The sequence below is a fragment of the Emys orbicularis genome, chromosome 15 (genome assembly GCF_028017835.1).
Source record: "Emys orbicularis isolate rEmyOrb1 chromosome 15, rEmyOrb1.hap1, whole genome shotgun sequence".
Classification (NCBI taxonomy): domain Eukaryota; kingdom Metazoa; phylum Chordata; order Testudines; family Emydidae; genus Emys; species Emys orbicularis.
In genome coordinates, this window is record NC_088697.1 from 3796658 (window position 1) to 3818450 (window position 21793).

The following is a 21793-nucleotide window of genomic DNA, read 5'->3' on the forward strand; positions in this document are numbered from 1 at the left end:
CTGTAGGATATCCCGGTCCCTCTCTGTATTGGCAATACCTCCCAGCTTTGTGTCATCCGCAAACTTTATTAGCAGACTCCCACTTTTTGTGCCAAGGTCAGTAATAAAAAGATTAAATAAGATTGGTCCCAAAACCGATCCCTGAGGAACTCCACTAGTAACCTCCCTCCAGCCTGACAGTTCACCTTTCAGTATGACCCCTTTAACCAGTTCCTTATCCACCTTTTAATTTTCATATTGATCCCCATCTTTTCCAATTTAACTAATAATTCCCCATGTGGAACCGTATCAAATGCCTTACTGAAATCGAGGTACATTAGATCCACTGCGTTTCCTTTGTCTAAAAAATCTGTTACCTTCTCAAAGAAGGAGATCAGGTTGGTTTGGCATGATCTACCTTTTGTAAAACCATGTTGTATTTTGTCTCAATTACCATTGACCTCAATGTCCTTAACTACTTTCTCCTTCAAATTTTTTTTCCATAACCTTGCATACTACAGATGTCAAACTGACAGGCCTGTAGTTACCTGGATCACTTCCCCCCCCCCCTTTCTTAAAAATAGCCCCCACTGGTTATTTAGCAGGCTTCCTGCTTCTGATGTACTTAAACATTTTTTTACTATTACTCTTTGAGTCTTTTGTCTAGCTGTTCTTCATTCTTTTTTGGCCTTCCTAATTATATTTGTACACTTCACTTGCTAGTGTTTATGCTCCTTTCTATTTTCTTCACTAGGATTTAACTTCCACTTTGTAAAGGGTGCCTTTTTGCCTCTCACTGCTTCTTTTACTTTGTTGTTTAGCCACGGTGGCACTTTTTTGGTTCTTTTATTATGTTTTTTAATGTGGGGTATACATTTAAGTTGAGCCTCTATTACGGTGTCTTTAAAAAGTTTCCATGCAACTTGCAGGCATTTCACTTTTGGCGCTGCACCTTTTAATTTCTGTTTAACTAACCTCCTCAGTTTTGTGTAGTTTCCTTTTCTGAAATTAAATGCTATAGTGTTGGGCTACTGTGGTGTTTCCCCCTCCACAGGGATGTTAAATGTAATTATATTATGGTCACTATTACCAAAGAGTCCTGCTATATTCACCTCTTGCACCAGATCCTGTGCTCCACTTAGGACTAAATCAAGAATTGCCTCTCCTCTGGTGGGTTCCAGGACCAGCTGCTCCAAGAAGCAGTCATTTAAGGAGTCAAGAAACTTTCTCTGCATCCCATCCTGAGGTGACATGTTCCCAGTCAATATGGGGATAGTTGAAATCCCCCATTATTATTATTATTATTATTGTTTTTTATTTTAAGAGCCTCTCTAATCTCCCTGAGCATTTCAGTCACTAACACCATACCGGTCAGGTGGCCGGTAATATATCCCTACTGCTATAGTCTTACTGTTTGAGCATGGAATTACTATCCATAGAGATTCTATGGTACAGTTTGGTTCACTTAAGATTTTTACTTCATTTGATTTGACGCTTTCTTTCACATATAGTGCCACTCCCCCACCAGCATGACCTGTTCTGTCCTTCTGATATATTTTGTACCCTGGTATTAGTATGTCCCATTGATTATCCTAATTCCACCAAATTTCTGTGATGCCTATTATATCAATATCCTCATTTAATAAGAGGCTCTCTAGTTCACCCATCTTATTATTTAGACTTCTAGCATGGTAGCACTTTAAAAACTTGTCACTTTTTAGCTGTCTATCATTACATGCTGTAATTAAATGGGACTTTTTTTCATTTGACTCTCTCTCATCAGATCCTACCTGTAGTTTATCCTCTTCCATCCCCTCCTCCTTAGGCCTGGTCTACACTACCCGCCTGAATCGGCGGGTAGAAATCGACCTCTCGGGGATCGATTTATCGCGTCCCGTCAGGACGCGACAATCGATCCCCGAATCGACGCTCTTACTCCACCAGCGAAGGTGGGAGCAAGAGCCGTCGACGGGAAGCCGCAGAGGTCGATTTTGCCGCCGTCCTCACAGCGGGGTAAGTCGGCTGCGATACGTCGAATTCAGCTACGCTATTTGCGTAGCTGAATTTGCGTATCTTAAATCGACCCCCCCCTGTAGTGTAGATGTAGCCTTACTAGGACATAGAGAATCTCCATTAATAGCTCCTCCCCTTTGTCCGAACCACATGCTCCTCCGCACCTGGTGGCTTTCCCCCAACCCTTAGTTTAAAAACTGCTCTACGACCTTTTTAACTGCGAGCCAATCAAATAGGAGCATCGCAGTCAACAGAGTCCCACCCCGCTCAGAGCATCCAGGAAACACCAGGGTGAGGGGTTGAAGAGAGAACCCCTTGTCTCTCCCAGCAGATCCATCACACACTAGCCACAGACACGCAGGAGATGGAGCCCCTAGCAGGGCTCAGGGAGAGCTGCCTGGTAGGAAGCCCAACACCCTCCTCATTGTGAGGAGCTGGATATGAAGGGAGGGGTATCTCCCCTAAGCCTGACTGGTGGGTGCCCCCTTCATGTCTCTCAGCAGCCACTGGTTAGTCGGGTCAGGTTCCAGCACTACGAGTCTGGTCAGTTTTCCTAGCTCCATGTAGGAGGGTTATTTTCTGTTCAACGAATTAGGTCATTTCCACCTCTGAACCTCATGGGTCTGTTCCTAGAATCTAGGCTGCTTATTAAACAACTCCCAAAGGTTTGCCACACCCTGTCCTCCTCCCTTTCTCCACCCTGTGCATTTCCTGCCCCGCTCAAACCTAGGGTTACCATATTTTGAGTGTCCAAAAAGAGGACACTCCACGGGGCCCCGCCCCCACCCCCGCCCCAACTCCACCCCTTCCCCAAAGTCCCCGCCCCACCTCCGCCCCCTCCCCTGCTTCCCGCAAACATTTGATTCGCGGGAAGCCTGAAGCAGGCAGCAGGTAAGCTGGGGAGGGTGTGTGTGTGGGGGGGGAGGCGCGGCCCAGTCTGGCCCCCTCCGGCGGCCGGCCCCGGCCCCAGCGTCTCCAGCCTGGCTCGGCTCGGGCCCTGGGGTGCTGGCCCCGGGCCAGCCCCCGGCCGAGCACTTCCAGGCCAGCACCGCCGGCCCCCGGCCCAGCACCGCCGGCCCCCGGCCCAGCACCGCCGGCCCCAGCCCGCAGCCCAGCGCACCCCCGGCCCAGCGCGCCTCCGGCCCCGCCGGCCCCCGGCCCCGCCAGCCCAGCCTCCGGCCCGGCCCCGCCTCCGGCCCGGCCCCGCCAGCCCAGCCTCCGGCCCGGCCCCGCCTCCGGCCCGGCCCCGCCGGCCCAGCCTCCGGCCCGGCCCCGCCTCCGGCCCGGCCCCGCCGGCCCAGCCTCCGGCCCGGCCCCGCCTCCGGCCCGGCCCCGCCGGCCCAGCCTCCGGCCCGGCCCCGCCGGCCCGGCCCCCGGCCCGGCACCCAGCGGCGCCGGATTTTCCCGGACAAGTTTGGCTTTTTGGGATTTCCCCCGGACGGGGATTTGAGGCCCAAAAAGCCGGACATGTCCGAGAAAATCCGGACGTATGGTAACCCTACTCAAACCTCCAAACCAGACTGTGCAAACCTTCCCATCTCCGGTGTATTTCCTATCCCTCTCCCTCCTGCAGGAACCCACCAGCAACCCCCCAATAATCCCTACCTGAACGGGCTCCTCTGCAGCCATTTCTCTCCCCTGTCCCATGGGAGGACGGGATGAACTGGAGCAAAACAGGGACGTCATTCTGCAGCCTGGCAGGGCGAGAAGGGCAGTTCTGGAGGTTCCAGAACAGGCTTTAGTTAATTTCACATCAGAATTCCCCCAGGTCCTTTCCCTGGGGACAGAATCCTAGATTTTGCCATGCTGGGAAAATGCTGATCTCTTTATTCCGGTGTAGACCTGGCCCCTCCTGCCAGGCTAACCCCACAGGGAGATTTTTCAGCCTCCCCAGTAACAAATTATCTGAACAAAATGCTAGAAAGGAGCAGAACCGAAGGGGGTGGGCAGACTCCAGGGGGGACACTGGCTCCTCCCTTCCCCCACCCTGTTGCTGGCAGAGAAAGGACACCACATTCCCACCCCAGAGTCAGCCGTGTCTCAGGGCTCCCCGAACAGCCCCCGATCCCTGACTCAGGGCAACAATTTCCCACTAAACAAACACAAATTAGTGAAGATAAAATGGGCGGGGAAACCCCCCGAAATGGTAGATTTTCAATGGACATTTGAGAAGTATGGAGAGAACGATGGAAATCAGGAGAGAGCTGATCATTCGAGGGGAAAGGGGGGGGAATCTCCCCAGATTTTATAGCCACGTGTGAGATACTGAGAGAGAAAAGGGGCAGAACTGGAGAGAATTTGTATCAGGGGGTGAGAGGCAAGTGGCACAAACAGGGACAGGATCCAATTAACTCCCCTCCCCCCGCCCGCCCGCCAGCCACTTCTCCCCCAGGGATTTCCTGGCTGCACAGAGACAGCTCAACCCCCCCCAACTCCGGCTTCTCCCCTCCCTGCCCGACACCCCCACACCACAGGGGACCCCCCCGCCGGGCCCCAGTCTCTGCCCCCGCCCATCCCAGCGGTGCCGGGAGCAGATCCTGCTGCAGCTCCACTGGGGCTGAGGCAGCTCCGAGGCTTCTCCCAGGTTCCCCGGGGCAGAGAGTCACTTTCCTGCCCGGCCTCAGCGCTCCCCTCCGGGGTCTCTCACTTACCAGGGGGCTCTGGTCCGGGGGCTGGTGCGGGCAGACCCCGGGGCTGCCCAGGGGGCGGGTCCCAGCTGGAGAAAGCCCCCCTCCGGCCGGGCACGGAGGGGTTAATGCCGGGCTCCCCCCGCACAGACCCGGGGGAGCAGCAGCTGCTCCGCCCGGGCCCACGGATCACATGGAGGCAGCAGCAGCGTCTGGTGCGTGCCAGAGCCCCGCCCCTAGGAGCTGCCCCGCCCACGGCCCGTGCCAGAGCCCCGCCCCCAGGAGCTGCCCTGCCCCCGGTCTGTGCCAGAGCCCCGCCCCCAGGAGCTGCCCCGCCCCCGGTCTGTGCCAGAGCCCCGCCCCCAGGAGCTGCCCCGCCCCCGGGCTCTGGGCTTTGTTCTCCCGGCTCCTGCCTCCCGGCCCCGCCCCCGTAGCTGCTCCAGCCCCGGCCTGTGACTGGGGCGAGGCGAGCGGAGCCAGGCAATCGGGTCGGAACTGCAGATTTGCCGGGCTCCAGATACAAAATTTGTATCCACAGCCGAGTCGGAACAATGGGGCGGCGCAGGATCGGGCCCAGTGACTCCAGCCCCTTCCCCGCAGGATCGGGCCCACTGACTCCAGCCCCTTCCCAGCAGGATCGGGCCCAGGGACTCCAGCCGGAGCAGGGTCAGGCTCACACACATGCTCATTCACATCTGCTGAAGCTGCAGGAGCTGCCCTCACTGGGGAGGATTAAAATCTGTTCACCCCCCCCCCCAGTGAATTCCAGCGGACCCAGTGCGCAGGAGGGTCTGGCTTGTTCCCCACCTGGAGCCGGGAGAACCAGGCCGTGCTGCTTGCAGTCTGTGGGGGACTTTCCGCCAGAGGCTCCTCTGAACCCAGGTTTAGCCTGGGTGGAGCCAGCTGGATGAATTATCCAACCAATCGCTGCCCCTGCCTTTGTTACTGGCCCTCCCGTGAAGCCGTGCGCCGGAGGCTCACGCAGCTCTGTCTTTCTTTGACGTTTCCCTGCTGCTTTCTGTGACAACCTCTGGCTTTTTTCTAACATGAGAAATAATTGGTCAGGTCCTAACTTTTCACTTTGGGCCGTTCTGCAGGGCGGCTGTATTCCCCACCCCTCGCCGCCTTAATAAGTGCAGCCTGGATATCTTCTAAAAGTGATCGCATAGCCTAAGCCGACGTTCTGGGTTCGACGTCGCTTAGGGTTACCATACGTCCGGATTTTCCCGGACATGTCCGGCTTTTTGGGCCTCAAATCCCCGTCCGGGGGGAAATCCCAAAAAGCCGAACATGTCCGGGAAAATAGGGAGGGGCCGGCGCCGCTGGGTGCTGGGCCGGGGGTGCTCGGTCGGGGGCTGGGCCGGGGCCGGGGGCCAGGGCCGGCAGTGCTGGGCCGGGGGCTGGGGCCTGGCAGTGCTGGGCCGGGGCCGGGGGTGCTGGGCCGGGGGCCGGGGGTGCTGGGCCGGGGGCCGGGGCCAGGCCAGACGCCGGGGCCAGGCCGGGGCCGGCAGTGCTGGGCCAGGGCCCGGGGCCGGGGGTGCTGGGCCAGGGGCTGGGGCCGGGCCGGGGGCCGGTGGTGCTGGCCCGGGGGTGCTCGGCCGGGGGCTGGCCCGGGGCCGGCACCCCAGGGCCCGAGCCGAGCCAGGCTGGAGACGCTGGGGCCGGGGCCGGGGCCGGCCGCCGGAGGGAGCCGCTCGGTTGGGGGGGCCAGACTGGGCTGCGCCTCCTCCCCCCACCCCACCCCCAGCTTACCTGCTGCCTGCTTCAGGCTTCCCGCGAATCAAATGTTCGCGGGAAGAAGGGGAGGGGGCGGAGTTGGGGCGGGGACTTTGGGGAAGGGGTGGAGTTGGGGCGGGGCCCCGTGGAGTGTCCTCTTTTTGGACACTCAAAATATGGTAACCCTAACGTCGCTATTATTGGGTGTGGTACTACGGCCCTTGTTATACAGCAGGTCAGACTAGATTGGGGTGGGCAAACTACGGCCCGGGGGCCGCATCCAGCCCTTCAGACGTTTTAATCCGGCCCTCGAGCTCCTCTGGGGAGCGGGGTCCAGGGCTTGCCCCGGTCCGCATGTGACATGGCTCCGCGCAGCTCCCGGAAGCAGCAGCATGTCCCCCTTCCGGCTCCTACATGTAGAGGAAGCCAGCGGGCTCTGGATGCTGCCACCGTCCCAAGCTCCGCCCCCACAGCTCCCATTGGCCGGCAACCGCGTAGGAGCCAGAGGCGGGACATGCCGCTACTTCTGGGAGCTGCTTGAGGTAAGCGCCGCTGATAGCCTGCAGCCCTGACCCTCCCCAGTGCCCCAATCCCCTGCCCCAGCCCTGATCCCCCTCCCACCCTCTGAACCCCTCGGTCCCACCCTCCTGGACCCCAGAGCCCACACCGCAAGCTGGAGCTCTCACCCCCCATCCGCACCCCAACCCCCTGCTCCAGCCCGGAGCCCTCTACTGCACCCTGAACTCCTCATTTCTGGCCCCACCCCAGAGCCCGCACCCACCCAGCCGGAGCCTTCACCCCCTCCCGCACTCCAACCCCCAATTTCGTGAGCATGTATGGCCTGCCATACAATTTCCATACCCAGATGTGGCCCACCCCTGGACTAGAGGATTGTAATGGTTAGAGATTTATGTGGATGCAAAATTTGTATCCACATCCGATCCACAGAAATGGTCCGTAGATACAAAGTGGATATCCGCAGATTTGCAGGGCTCTAGATACAAAGTTTTTATCTGCATCCGATCCACGCACATCAGTGCTAGTGAAGCTGTGCGTTCCCTGCTGCCGGGCCCCTTTTGTGCTGCCTGTGCTGCTGGCACCATCACACCATATGACCTTTTTGCAGACTCTGGCAGGCACCCACCAGTGTGAAGTGCCGGGCTTTGCGCAGTGATGTCTGGCTGCTGGCTCCTGATGTGACCTGCTGACTTGGTGGGTTGCAGTGGTCCCCGGAGTGCACTCCCCCTGGCTGCACTGACAGAGACACACCCCAAACCACACTAGCCGACATGCCCCTCCTGCAGGGAGGGCCTGGCCTGCACTCCCACCTAGGCTAGCAGCTGCTGTGTCCTTCATGCTGGGAGGGGGTGTGGGTGGGTGTGTCTACACAACAATTAAAGCTGGCTGCCCCTATCCGCTGACAGGCTTGCTGTAGGGCTTGTGTCTGGGCCAGCTGAACCCCAAGTTCTGAGAGCCCCAAGGGGGGAGGGACTCAGAGACCCCAAATGTCTCCACAGCAATGTTACAGCCCCAGGCCGCTGAGCCAGGCCAGCAGGGTGTTTAACTGCAGTGTGGACGTACCCCCAAGAGCTCAGCGGGGCTGACGTGGAGGCTCCCAGGTAGGGGCTACTGGGGAAGGGAGCCGCAAATTGGGAGCATCTCCACCTGACCCCCCTCCTCCCCAAGCAGCCACTTGTGGGGTGCAGAGCCATCTAGCTGGGGCAGCTGCTAGGAACAGCAGGAGGGTCCCTGGGGCTGGGGGTGTGGGAGGGAGTAAGGGCTGCGGGAGCAAAGTACAGGTTGGGGTGTAGGGGACTGGGGTGTGGGAGGGGTTGAGGGCTCCAGCTGGGGGTGTGGGCTCTGGGGTGGGGCCGGGGATTGGGGTCCAGGCGGAGGCTCTGCGCTGGGGAGTGGGATCGAGGGGTTCAGAGTGTGGGAGGAGGCTCCAGGCTGGGGCAGAGGGTTGGGGTGTGGGAGGGGGTACAGGCTGGGTGCAGGCTCGGGGGTGCAGGCTCTGGCATGGGGCCAGAAATGAGGGGTTCAGGGTGCAGGAGGGGGCTGCGGGCTGGGGCAGAGGGTTGGGGTGTGAGAGGGGGTGCGGGCTCTGGGGTGGGGCTGGGGATCAGGGGGTTGGGGGTGCAGGAGGGGGCTCTGGGCTGGGGCCGAGGAATTCAGAGTGTGGGAGGGGGTTCAGCGCTGGGGCAGGGGGTTGGGATGTGGGAGGGGGTGCGGGGTGCAGACTTCAGGAGGGAGTTTGGGTGCAGGAGGGGGTTTCAAGCTGGGGCAGGGGGTTGGGGCATGGGAGGGGGTTCGGGGTGTGGGCACTGGGTGGCTCTGGCTAGTGCGGTTCATGGGGGCTCCAGGAGGCGCTGACCTCCGGAGGCCTCTTAAATAGCAGCTGCACCAGCACTGTGCTGGCATTTCCCAGGGACAGAGGAAGTCGGCGCAGCTCCTGGGAAGCGGCGGCATGTCTGGCTCCTAGGCAGAGGGGTGGTCAGGGGGGCTCCGCGCACTGTCCCCACCCACAGGCGCTGCCCTGAGTGCCGGCTCTGCAGCTCCCATTGGCCGGGGCACCCTCGATTTGCACCCACCGCGGATTCCCGGCCAATGGGAGCTGCAGAGCTGATGCTCAGGGCGGCGCCTGCAGGCGGGGGCAGTGCACGGAGCCCCCCTGGCCACCCCTCCACCTAGGAGCCTGAGGGACATGCCGCTGCTTCCCAGGAGCCGCACGGAGCCGGGCAGAGAGCTGCCTTGGCCCTGCTATGGCCAACCAGACTTTTAGCAGCCCGGTCAGCGGTGCTGATCGAAGCTGCCAGGGTCCCTTTGTGACTGGGCGTTCCGGTCGAAAACCGGACACCTGGCAACCCTAATGTGGATTGTCCATCTCCTGATGGCTTCACATCCAGGCTGGAGGCCTCGCTGGAGGAAGTGCTAGATGTCCCCTAGTTCCGGTAGGAGTTATTCTGGGGGAGTTCTTGGCCTGTGTGTCACAGCACATCGGCCTAGAAGGTCAGAGTGGTCCCTTCTGGCCTTGAACTCTATGAATCTCTGAACTAAAATCAGTGTAAAAGTCTCACCTTTCGTTACGCCGAAGCCACTCTGCATGCAGATCAGGACTCGGACTCTCTCCCAGAGGCGTAGCCATGGGTGGGCTGCGGCCCAACCACTTAGCATCCAGGCCCAGCCAAATTGGGAACGGAGACTCCCAAATCCACAGGCTGGAACTCCCGACCCCGGCTCAGTGCCTGTCAGCCCAGCCACACGCATGTCCCTCTCCTGACGCCGCATGCTGCTGCCCCGGTCTCTGGCCCCAGCGCTAGCCCCCCGGGGGCTGTGCCCCATGGGAGTGGGCCTGGGTGGGGCTAGCACTGGGGCCGGAGACTGGGGGGGGAGCAGTGCACTGGGCCGGCAGGAGAGGGACACGCCACGTGGCCGGTCGGACAGACACCCAGGCCGGGGTCCGGACGGGTGGAGCTTGATCCCCAGCAGGGTCCCCCGCAGCCCCATGGGTGCCCCGGGCAGCCTCATCTTCAGGTGCCTGCTGAGCAGAAAGGGCCAGATGGAGGGGGTGGGAAGAGTTGGGCCCCCTATCCCTTCTGCTTCCCTCCTCAGGGCAATGGATACTTCCTGCACCCCCGAGCCTTCCTGTCCCCTCCCCAGAGACCCCATCCTTCCTGCCCCTCTCCTCAGGGCACTGGATCCCTTCTGCACCCCCAATCCTTCCTGCCCCCCTCCCTCTCCCCCTCCTCAGGGCACCGGATCCCTCCTGCACCCCCGAGCCTTCCTGTTCCCTCCCCAGAGACCCCAGCCCTCCTGCCCCTCCTCAGAGCACCGGCTCCCTTCTGCACCCCCGATCCTTCCTGCCCCCCCTCCCTCTCCCCCTCCTCAGGGCACTGGATCCCTTCTGCACCCCCGATCCTTCCTGCCCCCCCTCCCTCTCCCCCTCCTCAGGGCACCGGATCCCTCCTGCACCCCCGAGCCTTCCTGTTCCCTCCCCAGAGACCCCAGCCCTCCTGCCCCCCTCCTCAGGGCACTGGATCCCTCCTGCACCCCCGAGCCTTCCTGCCCCCCTCCCCAGAGCCCCCCCTCTCCCTCTTCTCAGGGCACCAGATCCCTCCTGCACCCCCAAGCTTTCCTGCCCCGCTCCCCAGAGCCCCCCTCCCTATCCTCCTCCTCAGGGCACCGGCTCCCTTCTGCACCCCCGATCCTTCTTGCCCCCCTCCCCAGAATCCCCATCCCTCCTGCCCCCTCCTCAGAGCACTGGCTCCCTTCTGCACCCCTGATCCTTCTTGCCCCCGTCCCCAGAGACCCCCTCCCCCTCCCTCCTGCCCCTCACCCCCTACCCACCTCATTGCCCACCCACCCGAAAGCTGGGGCCACCCAGTTTTACTGTCCTAGCGACCCCACTGCTCTCTGCTGAGTTGTGGGCATGGAGCTGCATGAATTTTTGTCTGACCGCACCTTTTTTTGCCAAAAAAATGCAGATCTGGTGACACCAAAATATTGCACGATCTGTATAAATTTCACCGAATTATTTCACTAGAAAAAATAAATCCCAAATTGCTTTGACATTTTTAAAATTAAACGTTTGGATTTTTCCATTTGAAATGACTTTTTGTTTAGCAATTTGGGTGGATAATTCACTAATGGACCCTGAAGACCTTTACCCGGGATTGTGCATCTGGTTCTAGCCCCTCCAGAGGTTGTTGGCCTCCATTCAGGGATCACTGTACTAGGCAGGTCAGACTAGGGGCTCATAATTGTTCCTTCTGGCCTTAAAAACCTACCAGCCCAATCTGCGTGGGGTGACCCCTCCGGGGAACAGACCTACCCAGCCCCCGGCTGAGTGATTTCCCCCGGGTCACACAGGAAGTCCCTGTGCATCGAGCCCAAGCCACCTCAGGGCTAGGTGGGTTCTCCTGCTCTGGGCCCACGAAGACATTGGTGCTGCACCACTAGTGCTAGGTTCACACTGTTGCACATTTTTGATCCGAGTGGCTGCAGAATTAGGTTAGTGTAACAACAGGTGCCGACTTTCCAATGTGCCGGGGCGTGCTTGACCCCTGGCTCTGCCCCAGGCCCGCCCCCTCCACCTCTTCCCCCAAGGCCCCACCCCTCCCCCGCCCCACCTCTTCCCACCCCCTCACTCTAACCCCACCCTGCCTCTTTCTGCCCCGTTCCGTCGCCTCCCCCAAGCGCGTCCAGTCCTCACTCCTCCCCCTTCCCCCCCAGAGCCTCTTGCACCCTGTGAAACAGCTGATCGTGACGGGTGGGAGGCGCGGGGAGGGAGGCAGAGGCGCTGATCAGTGGGGCCCGCTGATGGGCAGGAGGCAGGGCCAGCTTTAGCAGGTGCGGGGCCCCACGCCGGGATGCAAATTGTCTCGCGCCCCCCCCCCGCCCCAACTCGGGCCTGGCCCCGCCCCGACTCCGCCCCCTCCCTGCCCCATTGGATCCCTCCCCAAATCCCCACCCTGGCCCCACGTCTTCCCGAAGCACGCCGCATTCCTCCTCCTCACCCCACCCTCCCAGGCTTGCGCTGATCAGCTGTATGGCGACGCAAGCGCTGGAGGGAGGGGGGAGAAGCAGGACGCAGCTTTTTTTTTTCCCCCGCTCCGCCGGCAGCCCCGGACGTTGCGGGGCCCTCTTAGGCACGGGGCCCGATTCCGGGGAATCGGCCGAATCGGCTTAAAGCCGGCCCTGGCAGGAGGCACTGGGGGGAGGGGGAGATGCTTATAGAGGGCCTGTGGGTGGATGCTCAGCACCCACCATTTTTTCCCTGTGGGTCTCCAGACCTGGAGCACCCTCGGAGTCGGTGCAAGTGAGCGTAACTATGTCACTCGTGGGTGTGGATTTTTCACATCCCTGAGTGAAAGTGCCGGGTCGAGCTAATTCCAGTGTCGACCTGGCCTCACAAATTCATTGCAGTGGTTGTGTATTTTCTGTCACCTTTTCATCAGTAACTGGACCCTGTAATGCCTGTGGAGTTTCACTTAACTGGGTGTTCAGGTACAAAAACATGTACAAAGGACATCTGTGACGGAGCGGAGAACTGAACCGGTAGCTCCAAAGTCCTAGAGGGGTAGTAGCCTTCTTCTCTTCTTCCTACTGGAATTTTAATCGGCAATGATCAAAACGTTCCATTTGCATAAGGACAGAATGTTTTGTTTTGACGGTCTCATTTGGACGTCTGGATTGCGTAACACAATATTTCAGTAACGGCGAAACTAGTTTCTGAATATTTCATTTTGGGACAAAGGCTGAGGGTTTGACATATTCTCCTGATTTGGTATGAAACCGAATTTTAAACTCTCAGAATTTCTTGTGGAATAGAAATTCTGAATTTCATCCAGCTCAACTTTCTAGCTCTAGGTGGAAAATATGACCCCTAAAATCTCCAAAAGGCAGACGACAGATAAAAAGATCACAGAATTTTTATTTATTTTTTAATCTCATGATTTTCAATTCAGTATCATGAGTTCTAAGGGAGGACCTGCCTAGTGAGGTTGGAAGGCAATGAAATAGTTAACGACACTGCAGTTTTAATTCTCCTGATTCTGTCATGATCCATGTAATGTCTGCTCTTTTCCTTAATGCCCCAGTTCCAGGAGTCACATGATTTTTGCTGGAGAATCTGATCTTTCATTTAAAAATAAAAAATAAATTTCTTGACTGCCCAGTTGTGGACCACAGCGTGAAAATGTTACTCCTCCAGGCTTACAAACCACAAGCCCACTATAAAGAACCCATAATTATGTGTTAATTATTAAATTCTTATGATTGGGAAGCCAATTTTGTGATAATTTTGCACCTCACTCGTGATGCTCAGGATTGGTAACTCTACTGATTCCATAATCGTAAAGTTGCTTAAACACTTACTTGGCAAAGGGTATTTTTGGTCTTCTGTAACACTGATAATCTCTGGGGGTCCTTTGCCAGGAAGGGAGCGTTGGCATTGGGACACAAAATGGTTTGAGGGTTTCCGAGTTTGCCAGCAACCAGTGTTCAAAAGTAATGAGCCCGCCTCTGCAAAAATCATAAGATCGGCTTGATAACCATGAGAATTAAATTGATATAGTTGGGGAGAAACTGCCCAAGCAGTGTAAGCGATGCAGAGGTGCTTACCTGAGTCTTCAGCCAGCCTGAGATGATAGCTCAGAGAAGGGGAAACTGCCCTGAATGGAACTGACACAGTGATGTCTGCTTGAGTCTGCAGAGAGCCTGAACCAATTAATGTGAAGGGGGGGGGGACTCCCCCAAGTGTAACCAATGCAGCAACATCTGCTTGAGTCTGCAGGAAGCCTGTGCTAATTGTTCTGAGAAGGGAAACTGCCTCAAGTGTAATGGACGCAGAGATGCCTGCCTGAGTCAGCAGAGAGCCTGAGCCAATCGGTCTGAGAGGGGGGAGCTGCCCGGAGTGTAACTGACACAGCAATGCTGCCTGAATCTGCTGAGAGCCTGAGTCCATTACCCTGAGGATGGGCTACTTCCCAGATTCACAGCAGTGGGTGCTAATCATAGAATCATAGAAGATTAGGGTTGGAAGAGACTTCAGGAGGTCATCTAGTCCAACTCCCTGCTCAAGGCAGGACCAATCCCCAACTAAATCATCTCAGTCAGGGCTTTGTCAAGCCAGGCCTTAAAAACCTCTAAGGATGGAGATTCCACCACCTCCCTAGGGAACCCATTCCAGTGCTTCACCACCCTCCTAGGGAAATACTTTTTCCTAATATCCAACCTAGACCTCCCCCACTGCAACTTGAGACCATTGCTCCTTGTTCTGTCATCTAATTCAGCTGCCCAGTGATCACATTTTAAATGCAAGTCTTGCCAACAGCATGTGTTCAAATCTCATGAGCCAGGCCCTCCAAAATCACGAGAATGGCTGAAAAATAATTAGATTAATCATAACATATGTGAGGTTTTCTTTATTTGCCTTCTGGTATTGGTGCCCCTAGGGGTCACATTTCGAGCACTGCCAGCCAAATCTCCCTGAAACCTCCCGCTGGCTCTGTCGAGCCATTCTCAGGCCAGGTGGAAAGTGCTCTGAGGGCCGGGAGGTGATGCCCTGCAGGGTTATATGGACACGCTGTTCTGAGCCTCTGCAGGGTCCAGGTAGGGGTAGCTAATGGGCAGTGACTTGTTCCTCTGCTGGATTTCCTTGGAGATCTCCGCCAGACTTTCCTGGAAGGCTGCATTAAGCCGTTTGGGCTCTGCCTCAGTGAGTGCTCCTCAGGGTAGTAGCCCAGGGGTCTCTGGAAAGGAGCGAAGAGAGAAGTGACTATGGAGGTACTGAACTCACATTTCCTGCTCGGCAAAGGGGAAGAACCAGGGTCCATTCCAAGCTGGCCCAAATGTACTACTTCTTGGATCCCTTCTGATGCTCCTGGGTAATGGACAATCAGGCACAACTGATGCTTTCTCCTGCCCTTTGGGTACCAGGGAATCTCTCACTAGCCACCCATGAGAACAACTCCAATATCTGCTTCCAACAGAACATAAGAACGGCCACACTGGGTCAGACCAATGGTCCATTTAGCCCAGTGTCCTGTCTTCCAACAGTGGCCAGTGCCAGGTGCTGTAGAGGGAATGAACAGAACAGGGCAATTATCAAGTGATCCATCCCCAGGTGCCTGCTTCTCTCCGCCTCCTCCCCCGAGGCTCCCCCTGCCTGCCCGCTGCTCGCTCTTCTCTGACCCCCCAAGTGTCTCCCACCCACCGCTCCCTCCTTTCTGCCCCCTCCTGCCTTAAGGGCGTGTGATGGGTGAGGGAGCGGAGAGGAGAGAGCTGCGGGAGGTGCTCAGAGAAAGAGGCAGAGCCGGAGCGGGAAGAGGCACAGCATGGGCGGGGTCACGGAGGAAAAGGCGGAGCAGGGGTGGGGCTCAGGGCGGAGCATGGGCAGGGCCATGGTCCGTGAGTGCTGAGCATCCCTATTTTTTTCCCAGGGGTGCTTGAGCCCCAGAGCACCCAGGGAGTCAGCACCTAGGATGTGTTGTGTGATGAACGACTTCCCTGTGTTTGTTTTACTCCAGCTGCCCATCCTGCGGCGTTGAGTTTCCCATATAAGCCCAAATGCAGTCTGGTGAGATTGTCCTGCCGTGCGCATTGAACCTCGCCTGATTTGGATTTTTACCCTTGGGAGGGGAGTCACTAGGGAAATTTCCAAGGAATTGTTTTCCATCCGAACATGGAGTTTTGTCACAATGTAAATGTTTCACAGGAACGCGTCAATTTCAATGGGAAAAAAGTGGAAATCATTTAGACTTTCTCATTTAATTTTGATCCGGTGAAAATGTTTTGTTTTGACTTTCTCACCTCATTTAAACTTGTATATTCTATTATAATCTTTTAATATTCTATTATATTTAATATTCTATATATTTTATATTATCCTGTAGTGTTTTGATGTGATCAAAATATTTTAATATATTTGTATAGAGTATATTTAATACTAAAGTACAGTGTTATGCCATTAGAGAAACAAAACTTTGAAATATTATAGTGTATATATATTATATTTAACATGCTGTAATGCAGAAGTGTTCAATAAATGTTTCTGTTCTGTAACTGGGGAAAAAAACAGACGTTGCAGTCATATCATCCAATGATGATAACACTCTTTCCTTTCCACTAGTATCTCAGGAGGAATTTAAATCTCAGCCACTAAAGATAGACATTTTTTAAATCAGCAGATCCAGATAACTTGCAACCAAGAGTTTTAGAAGAGCTGGCTGAGGAGCTCACTGGGCTGCTAACGCCGATTTTCAATAGGTCTTGGAGCACTAGGGAAGTTCCAGAGGACTTGAAGGAAGCTAACATTGTGCCAGTATTTAAAAAGAGTAAATGTGATTTCCCAGGCTGGTCAGCCTGATGTCGATCCTGAGCAATATAATGGAGCAGCTAATAAGGGACTTAATAAAGAATGAAAGGAGTGTAATATAATGAATGCCACTCAGCATGGGTTTATGGAAAATAGATCCTGTCACACTAACTTGATATATCTTTTTTGGATGAGATTACAAGCGTGGCTGATAACGGTAATAGTATTGATGTAATAGACTTAGACTTCTGTAAGGCATTTGACTTGGTACCACCCGGCATTTTGATGAAAAAGCTAGACCAATATTAACTGAACATGGCATACAATGAATGGATTAAAGAGAAGGGAGGGTGGCAATACCATACCATGCTGCCCTTCCTTCTGCGCTTCCCTATCTCTCCACTCCGCCTTCAGAGCTGGGCGGCCAGAGAGTGGCAGCTGCTGGCTGAGCGCCCAGCTCTGAAGCACAGAAGGAAGCAATTTCAAAATGGCAGAAATTCTCCATGGGACCCAGCTCCACTAGGAAGGCTGAGTTGGGGGATGGGTCCCTCGCAACCACCCTAATTTGCAGGGCTGATGAATATGCATGGACTTAGTTCCATAAATGCCCTCTTTCTCCCAGCATTCCCCAGCCATTGTCTCCCCCCACACACACATCTGTCCCTCTGTCTCCCCCAGCCATGCCCAGAGCTCTCAGCCAGCATCCATGGGGCCGCCCCACTCACCAGGTCTCCTGGCTCGTAGCTCACAACGGCAAGGAGGGAGAGGAGGGCGCAAGTGGCGTTCACTGCGGGCAGGGTGTCCAGGATGCTGCGCAAGGTTGTGGTGCCCTTGGTGGTGGGTGGGGGAGCTCTCAAGGTTGCTGGTGTGTTGGGCATCCAGGCGGCGAAATCGTACTGTGGTACAGACACACCCTGGTGGGTCAGAGCCTCGCCTTGCGGGAGGGAAAGCTACCCCAGAGCACCCAGGAGTCCTGAGAAAGGGACCCTAGTGGCTACAAAGCCGGGCTGTGGATCCTGATTAGACCTTAAAGACACAGCATTCAGGTGGTAGTATATCTACACAGCAGACTTAGCCCAGGTTCTCACCTGGGTGTTGCCTCTGACCCCCGTCCTGTCCGCAGACAAAAAGCTCCCAGCTGGACTTGGGGGGGCTTTAAACCCAGCTGGCTGGCCTGGCTCGGGTGAGAATCCAGGTGCTGGTAGCTCCCCCACCCAACACTCACACTTTGCAATGAGGACACAGCAATGAGCCCTCCAGCATCTTCCCACGATTCCCCCTGTACCCTCATCACCGCAGCCTCCTTTTCCTCCCCCTCTGGTGCGCTGTGCCCCTAATGCTGGGTTCACACCATTTCCAGCCCATCATGCCTGTGAAGAAGTGGGACTGTTCTTAATGTTTTCCTCAGTTTCCCCTATGCAGTTCTTAAGTATCTAGGGGGTGGGATAAGGGTGTATGGTTGCTGCAGAGCAAAGGGCCAGGGTACATAAATGCCCGACACTCTGTCTCCTAGCAACTGATGGCCTGGGCCCCTCCTCTGCAAAGGTGCCAAGTGAAGGTGTTGGAGACAAAGGGATCAGGTGACCTCCTGGCCTGGGAAAGAGACAAAGCCCAGAGAAGGAGGGGCTGGACGGGGGTTTGGAGCTAGCTGGGGACGGGAAGGGAGGGCAGACGGGGGTCTGCCTCGCTGGGCCCCAGAATGGACCCGGCCGAGGGGTCCCGTTCGCTGGACCGACAAGCTCTGTTTTAGACCGTGATCCTGTCGTCTAATAAACCTCTGTTTTACTGGCTGGCTGAGAGTCACGTCTGACTGCGAAGTGGGGGGTGCAGAACCCTTTGGCTTCCCCAGGACCCCGCCTGGGCGGACTCGCTGTGGGAAGCGCACGGAGGGGCATATGCTGAATGCTCCCAGGAGAGATCCAGGAGGTGAAGCCGTGTGAGCTTCTTGCCCTGAAGTCGGTCTGCTCCGAGGGATAGGAGGCTCCCCAAGGTCCTGCCTGGCTTTGTGGGGAGCAGTTCCAGAGCATCGCCTGGGGACTCCGTGACAATGCCCGGCAGGGAGAGACAAGCACGGGCTGGCTCCTCGGAGGTTGGTAGTGTACAGAACCTTTTTCCTTTACCATATTCACAAACCTGACTGACACTGGCTATTTGGTCTCTGGAGTATATTTCATAATGAACCAACGTGTGGTCAAGCAATTGACTATACAATTTAGCAGCAACAGATTTAAAACAAGCCAAGCAACCTTGACTTCCTCATAAGAACGGCCACACTGGGGCAGATCAATGGTGCGTCTAGCCCAGTATCCTGTCTGCCAACAGTGGCCAATGCCAGGTGCTTCAGAGGGAATGAACAGAACCGGCAATCATCGAGTGAGCCATACGCTGCTGTCCACTCCCAGCTTCTGGCACTCCGAGGCTGGGGACACCCAGAACATGGGGTTGCGTGCCTGCCCAGCTTGGCTACTAGCCATTGATGGACTTATCCACCTATCTCCTATCTCCCTGCTCCGTCTTTGGTTTGGGGCGTGGGCACAGCAACAGATCGCTCCCAATCAGCCTCAGACACTCACTCAGCCTTATGAGCTTTTCCCAGCCCCTGTCCTTGGGTCTGGTTATTTTCCCTCAGCAGAGAGCAGGGGAGGGAAAAGGGGCAGGCCCCTGCCTGCCAGGTTGGGTCCAGACACTTTCCTGTGCACCACTTCAGGCCCAGAAGCTGCAAACTGGTTCCCACCCTGCAGACAGCGTCTCCCTCATTCTCTCCCCCTGCTTGACCCTCAGTGGCCCCTTTCGAGCAGATCCTCCATTCAGAGGATGCGCCGCAGCTACCGAGGGGCAGAGCCCTCTCAGCCCAGTGCTGCGCCTTCCCTCCCCCAGTCTCTGTCTCGGGACTGTCCTGGGGGTGGTGAGGGGAAATTTCACCACATCATAGAGTTTAAGGCCAGAAGGGGACATTGGATCATCTCCTCTGACAGTGTGTCAGGTGGGGAATGGGTCTGGGGAGCTGGGTAGGAGGCTGCGAGGGAGGCGTGGATCCAAATAAGAGTGCAGGGGAATTCAGAGAAGAACCACGGGAATGATGAAAAGGTTAGAAAACTGGCCTTGGAGTGAGAGACTGAAAGAGCTCGATCTATTTCGCTTAACAAAGGGGAGGTTAAGGTGTGACTTGATCCCAATCTATAGATACCGACACGGGAACAAATACTGGATCATGGGCTCCTCAGTCCAGCTGACAAAGTATAACGTGATCCAGAAACTAGGCAAACTGAGACTGGAACTAGTGGTGAGAGCAATTAACCATGGGGACAATTTACCAAGGGCTGGAGTGGATTCTCGGCACCTGGCAGACCCTCTCAGCAGAGTCGGATCTCGCTGCTTGCCTGCCCCCATCTCACACATTGTAAACTCCAGGGGGTGGGCTGGGATTAGCTTTCCTTTCTAGGTGGCCCCTGGCATCCTCGGGCTTTCAGGATAATCTCTGGCAGGTTTCACCCAGAGATCACAGTGGAGCCCAGTATCCTTAACCTCATTTTAATCGGTGAGGAAACTGAGTCACGCAAAGGCAGAAGGGAGTTGCCTGAGATCAGCCAGCAGGCAAGAGCTGGGAATAGAAACCAGGTCAGCTGTCTGTCGGGCCCTTGGGCCACCCTACAATGCTATGGGACAGAGGTTTAGCTTTCCCACGCATCTGTAAAAACAAGGGTGGGGGCCATTCAGAGATTTCCCAGGCCAAAAGGAACCTCGGTGATAATCGAGTCTGCCCTCCTATTGCAGGGCATGGGATTTCACGGGACAGAATAGCCATTTTCGCTGCCCCTTTCACGGCTGCATGGGGGATTTGAACCCATGACGTTTGGCATCAAAAGCAGGCATAAAAAAATCATAGAAACAGCAGATTGGCAGGACCAAGTAAACCTAGACCATCCCAGACCGGTATTTGGCCAACCTCTTCTTAAAACCCTCCAGTGATGCGGATTCCACAACCTTTCTTGGCCACCTAGAATCATAGAAGATTAGGGTTGGAAGAGACCTCAGGAGATCATCTAGTCCAACGCCCTGCTCAAAACAGGACCAACCAGCTATTCCAGAGCTTAACTATTGTTAGTGTTAGAAAGTTTTTCTGAGTATCTAACCTAAATCTTCCTCGCTGCAGATTAAGCCTTGGCCTTCACAACATCTGGCAAGGAGTTTGACAGGTTGACTGTGCATTTGTCACGAACTCACAGATCGTGCCCACTCTTGGCCCCATGTGATCCGTGGGTGGAACCCCCATGAGTGAGACAGCCCTTCTCGGGGGTCCACTCTCTCTCGGAGTTAGGTCCCTCCACCTCCTGGAGCCTCACCTCTCTGAGCCTTAGCACACCTGTTTCTCGCCATGGGCCCCCTCAGGGAATCCACTCGCTCTGGACCCCCGGGGCCTCCACCCCCCAAAGGGGTTGCAACCCTGTTCTCTAGACCGGAGTGACTCTCAGCCAGTGTAAAACAGGAGGGTTTATTGAGCATTGAACACAGCACAGGAAACTCTCAGGGCCTCAGGTCTGGCCTCCCTCAGCCTAGCACATCCCAGTCTCCCCTGCATCCAGGTGGGCTCTGCCTGCTCCCTCCCTCCAGCCCAGAGCCCCCCTGCTTCCCAGCTGGGCATCTGATATCACCGGCCCCAAGCCCCGCCTCTGTCCATTGTCTTCTATCCAGGTAAACAGGGTCATAAACCAGGTCACCTGGGCCTCCTCTCCTCTCTTCTGTCCTCTGGCCCCCTCTGGCTGGAACCGGCTGGTTAGGTCTCCAGGGTCCTCTCTTTACAGCCCATTGTCCTCCCACTGGCCAGAACTGTCTGCGACTCCTGAGCTGGGTCTCCGGGTTGTCAGGTCACCAGTCGCTGGGGTGTCCATCCTCCAGGCCATTGGCTGGGGTCCCAAGTTCCCTCTCGGGTCCTCTGTAACTCCCTCTCCCCTCACCTCGTTAAACCAGTAACACCCAGGGACACAGAGTCCCACCGCCTCTGCATGCAAACCATTGGAAAAACAAGGAAACAACCAGAAAATCCCCCACTTCATCACAGCATTGTGTAAAGAAATACTTCCTTTTGTTTGTTTTAAACCGTCTGCCTATTAATTTCATTTGGTGACCCCTAGTTCTTGTGTTATGAGAAGGAGTAAATAACACTTCCTTATTTACTTTCTCCCCACCATAGGCACAGGCTTTGTGCCACTACCAATTTAGCAAGGAGAGTGGGCTCCTTAACTAGCCCCCACCTCTCCTGCTGCCTTTCCTTAAACATTTCTTTCCAAATTGTGAAATCACCACAATATCACTCACAGAAAATACTACACTGCCCAAACTCCTATATGATTCAGAGTTTGGATTAACAGAACAAGATCTGTTTAAAAGGAGTGATTTCCTTAACAAAAGGTGAGGTCGGGGCCACCTCCAGTTCTACTTCTCCTTCAGGCAAAAGCTTATCCTGCCTTTTCTTGAACATTTTTTAAAAGCTTGTTCAAACTTTCCTGTCACACCTGACACAGGTCAGCGAGGGACACAGCCTAGAATCTGGGCTCGTCACTGTGATGCAGCCTATTCACACCTGAATAGGCTGGTCAACGAGTGACACTGCCTAGGTTCTGGAAAACTTTCTCCACAGAGG

General features: G+C 55.9%; 1 protein-coding gene across 1 annotated transcript in view; it reads right to left on the reverse strand.

Moving 5' to 3' along the window:
* LOC135889362 (zinc finger protein 208-like) overlaps positions 1-21793 on the reverse strand; it is a 510343-nt gene that overhangs the window by 15701 nt on the left and 472849 nt on the right. The gene's annotated exons all lie outside the window — the stretch shown is intronic.